The following is a 5,361-nucleotide window of genomic DNA, read 5'->3' as shown; positions in this document are numbered from 1 at the left end:
AAGACAAAAAGATGCCGATGTGTGATAAAGTATTTGTTTTGGTTTAAATCTTACGTTATGGGGTTTTCTTATGTTGAACTCGTAATACTTAATATCAGAATCGTTGTAATTTATAAATCAATGTACACTAATATTGTAATAACTGACATGGCGGACCAATAGTACATTTAAATGAGCACTGCATTTAAGTGAACCCATGTGATTCGAAATCAAATCTATTTGTAACAGTTATGACTGATATTAAACAACTGCTGAACCCAGTTTAATTCGTTTAGTTTTCATTTGACAATGTTTCCTACTTAGGGAAAATTCAGCCTTACATTGGCCATCGATGTGTCAACACTGCAAGTGTCGTTTAAGTCTCATTAAAATCTGGTCCTTGCGATGGCGTTTTTTGCTAAAAAGCTCACTAGATTTTCAAAGTTCCATTAATTGGAGTGCTTTTATGCATGGATATACGTGAAATTTAAAGTGTTTTAAAACATGTTTATAATTTTCAGTTATATCAGGATAAAGATATTTATTCGTAGCATCACAAGAGCGGAGTATAACATTTTTCCCAAGTGCATGTGTTGCCTACATTTACTTATACATTCTTTGCAGTAGTAGCTGAGTTAGGGTTGAAGTAATAGCGATAGTTGCATTAGTGTTCGCGCTATAAGTAGAACACGTGGCCGCTGAAATATAGCCGTACTGAATCTCGAATGACGACCAAATCAAGGCAGGAGGGGGTTTACCGAGCATAAGATTGATACTCTAAAAGATTTGTTAACTAGTTGGTATTCATTGCAGATAACGAAGATATGTGGTTACATAATAATACTATAGTGACACAGGTTCATTGTTTGCACGCATTTGGCCTCAACGTCAGAATTCAAAAAGCAACACATTAATTAATATCCGCGTTTAAATGTTCAAGAGGAAGGTTTGAATACAAGACTACAGTGAAAGACATTACAATAGCATATAGTTATTAAAACAATAAAGTGGGCGGAGCAGGAGAACCACCAACGGGGAATTAACTATGAGACAAAAATGTGCCGTTTCAAGAAGAGCGTGGTTAATTATTGATCATAAACACACCTTTCACAAATAAGTATAATATTCATGAAAGGTCATAGGAGTGATAGGTACAGTATAAGGTACCCATTTTTGTATTACAAAAAGTACACGTGATACGTGTTAATTAAAAAGTGAACTCCAAAACAATGGGCTCAGAGTTCATCCTTGTTCGCTAAAAATATTGATTTACGAAGCTGAATTATTCGAAGACCTACCCAAGACAAAACAAACTTTTAATACTTTGGATTTGACGAGCTTTTTGTGATTCCATGTTAAAAAAAATTGTACACCACCGTTGGGAGAGTTGTTTTATTGTTTTGTTTTAGTTTAGCTTTCTTTACTCACATTTCGACACTTGTTTGCTTTTAAAAGTTTGGAAGAATAAAATACCATTCACTGTGTGAATTTGAAATGAAGAGTGCCAGATTCGGAGGTGTCTCTCCAACACTAAGATAGGTACCATCGGTACACACTGTGTTACCATTGTTTAGTGATAGCATGGCATCAGGAGTAATAGTCTATTCGCATTTTGTATAAAGCGTATTCTAGATGAGTGTACATGTGATATGTTTTTACGAAATGAGTTGATTATGATTTACCACAAGCTATTTGTATCAAGTATTACGACGAACTAATCCGCCAATAAAGGTTTACGTTATTTAAATAAAGTGTTGCATCGGAGCCAAACTACAAGGACAATAATCGATCCATAATCATGGAATAAATACAACACTTTGATAGAAATTATTATTACATCATGTAATATCGTGATGATCAAAACTAGATCACATGCTTTCTAAGTAGAGTATACTTTGAGTCATAATAAACAACTGGTCAGAGCAAAATCATGCAGGTTCTACGCTTCCTACATTTACTTGCAATATATCAAACGTATGATCACAATTTATGCAATAATTGTATTATATACATAAATGATTTAATATCTGGTTTATTCTGATCGGTTCTAATCATTCATAGGACACAGATCTGTAATAGGCTGCGATGATTCATCAATCGACCAATAGGATTGGTTTTCTCTCGGCCCTAAGAACAGTATTTTTTCACTATTAACACAATCAATCAATAGGAAAAGAACAGTATATTTTCACTATTAACACAATCAATCAATAGGAAAAGAACAGTATATTTTCACTATTAACACAATCATTGTTCATGTATCCACACAATAAAAAAAAAACAATCCGCTTACAAATGGAATCATATCGTACGTGTAGAATTATTCAGACAAAATTGAATGCCTTACCTGGTACTTTGAAATAAGATTTTGAAAATTATTTTCAAGAAGCGTGTGCATGATCTTTACACCTCTAAACAAACATTTTTCTCTCATTGGTGTTTACTTTACTAAGTTTGCTTGGAATGTGACCGCTGAAAGAAAATAATATTACGAATTTAAGAAACGTTTTACATATATGGAAGAGAGGTACCAACATTAACATGCCCCAACGTAACACTGTTAGGCGACACGACAATTTAATAGACAGTGCTTAACAGGTACAATCTACTGACAAATGTAATTTTAAATAAAGTATATAGAATTCAAATATATTCCATTTTGGAAATTCTTCATGATAGATCGAGACATTGTATGAATTAAATTTGTCAAAATGTTGCTTGAAAATATTAAGTGGAAAATGCATAAAAAATGATTTATCAAATCCATCACATAGATTATTTTTTCATAATTGTAAACACAAACATGTCTGCATTGCAAACGGAAATTTACATCCATACAATTAAACAACATAAACAAAATACGTTTTCTGGTATTTCTTAGTCATCAATTATTTAATTTGCTGAATGTATTAACTATCAATCATCGTGTTCACTTAAGTTAACATGCATGCAAAATAAGGATATAAAAGGACTGCATATTCGACGATTCAGCACAGGCATTTGCCAGACTGGTGTCACAATTTCTGATCCTACTTCAAAATTTGCTTGACATTGTTGTCATCCAGGTAAGTGATTGTATGCGACATACAAATTATCGTTCGTTAATAACCTATACACCACGCATGGTTCTTTTAACTTATGCCATGCTTACAATTTCCGAATGTGGAGACATGAGCTTGTATACATTTGAATTATCATTTCTGGACGCAAGATACGTTTCAGTTATATTCATGCTCTCCTATTTTTGTTTTTTCTCTATTAGCAGCATTCAAGTCTTTTTGGGGGATCATACAAAGGGTCTCTAATTTTGGTAGTATATCAATTTTACATACCAGCTAACTGCGAAACAGTTTAATTTTGTAACGAAAACAATATGTTCTACAAGAAGAACCACATTATCGGTAATATATGTATAATCATATTGTCTTTAAGAGATATACATGCGTATATATGACAACCAATCTTTACAATTAATTAATTTGTTTTAATTTCATGTATAGACAAATAGATGATATAAAATATATTACTCATAGAACCGAACCGAAAAAAGTGATCCTAAATCCAAATCATGTTTTATTTAAATATCCGGTTTGAAAATTATTTTATTGTCCACTTGGGTATCATTCTTCATACTGCCTAACATCACGAAACGTTGTAGCAATCATTCACATAGTGGACCTTTCCATGGTTTGATCTAAGTTATTACACTGCGTCACACAAAATAACAATTCACTGTCAGGTGAATCTACTCTCTTTTACGCCATGTTTAGAGTTTATGTATCGTAAGATAGAACATAGAATAAAACTGAATCATTGTTGTCAGTGTAAGTCACTTTTGAAAACGCCATTAAGTTTCCATATAAAGGTCATACCGCCTTTCGCAACCATCGCCTTTATTCGTTTTTCAAGATAATGTATACGAACAGCTCACACAATTACTTTCAAGCGTCACAGTATTACAAATCTGGATATGAATGTGTGTTTCCATAAGACGTTGCACAGTCAATCGCCCTAAAGCGCCACTCCTAAACTTGGAACGTATATATTTTGCAATCTGGAGACGGTATAGGATGTACTTTCTTTACAAATCAAAGGTTGCCAGTGAAATCCCGTATGAGCGAGAGCCTAATCTTCAAAATTAAAACTGTATTTATTTTCTCGTTTCTAGTGTACAATTGAAACTTTTGTCACCACCGTACAATTCAAATAATATGCATTCACGCCCGGTCTTTATTCATTGAAAATGTCAGAAAATGTAACATCAACTTGCTTTCTGTTTACCGTCTAAACTACGCTCCCATACAAAACATTAAACGCTAACTGTTATTTTCTGAACTTACTTTTCATTTTGCAGAGGAAAATGAAGGCCGTAATTGTTCTTGTAGCCTGCTTAGTAGGTGCTGCCATTGCTACCTATCCGTTTGGTGGCGGATATGGCAGTTATGGTGGATATGGAGGTTATGGTGGCAACGGCGGATATGGTGGCTATGGATGGCATCCTGGATATGGTGGATATGGATGGTATCCTGGACATGGTGGATATGGAGGATATGGATTATATGGTGGATTAGGTGGATACGGCTTTGGATTAGCTGGTGGATATGGTGGATACGGATCGTACTTAGGTGGTGTACTCAGGGGATACAACTGGGGATTTGGACACCACTTTCCTAAGTTTGATTACGGTTACAGTAGACACCATAAAAAGTAAGAATAAATATTAGTCATCCTTGATAAGTCTGTTACATGTTACGGTATGAGGACATTTTTACAATTTAACCATTAGCTTATCCACTTCATTTCTACTGACTCATTACATGTCTTTGTGCTTACAATTCGAAGTAGCCATAACGTCGTTTCGTCAAGATGAATATCAATATTTTATCAATATTGTATTGTTTGGGCAAGTGAGCTTGCGAAAATGCTCTAAATTTGTTCCTTTTTACAGATATTAAGACAAATAAAATGATCCAAGGACTGACAAGAGAGCGAAAGGAATATGACTCCATATCTCGATTACTAGATTAGCAGTATTTGTACATACTACATCAATAAACATATTTGATCGAAGACACTAAATTGGCTTTATCACTATTTTATTTCGATTATCTCACTTCCTCTGTCTGTCAGTCAGTATGTCTGTCTGTCTCTGTCTCTCTCTGACACACACAATTATAATATTGCCACGAGTTTATATTCTACTTTGACTGCAATTGTGATGAAAGTACTGCCAAATGTTTTAAAGTGAACGATTCTTGACGTAAAATGGGACTGAATCAATGAGTGAAATATTTAAGTAAATGTAGGCAAACATTCACTTGGGAAAGAATGTTATACTCCGCTCTTGAGATGCTACGAATAAATATCTTTATCCTGATATAA

At 33.9% G+C, this 5,361-nt stretch overlaps 1 pseudogene across 1 annotated transcript; it reads left to right on the top strand.

Moving 5' to 3' along the window:
• The first annotated feature begins 2,978 nt into the window (after positions 1-2,978).
• Positions 2,979-5,058, top strand: LOC149770927 (uncharacterized; annotated as a pseudogene). The gene is made up of 3 exons (XR_016418429.1): positions 2,979-3,044; positions 4,334-4,686; positions 4,928-5,058. The product of XR_016418429.1 is annotated as an uncharacterized LOC149770927 (transcript).
• The last annotated feature ends 303 nt before the right edge of the window (positions 5,059-5,361 follow it).

The sequence above is a fragment of the Sinohyriopsis cumingii genome, unplaced genomic scaffold (assembly GCF_028554795.1).
Source record: "Sinohyriopsis cumingii isolate HCF-2022 unplaced genomic scaffold, ASM2855479v2 utg002203l, whole genome shotgun sequence".
In the NCBI taxonomy this organism is placed as follows: domain Eukaryota; kingdom Metazoa; phylum Mollusca; class Bivalvia; order Unionida; family Unionidae; genus Sinohyriopsis; species Sinohyriopsis cumingii.
This window is presented reverse-complemented; position numbering and strand designations above follow the sequence as displayed.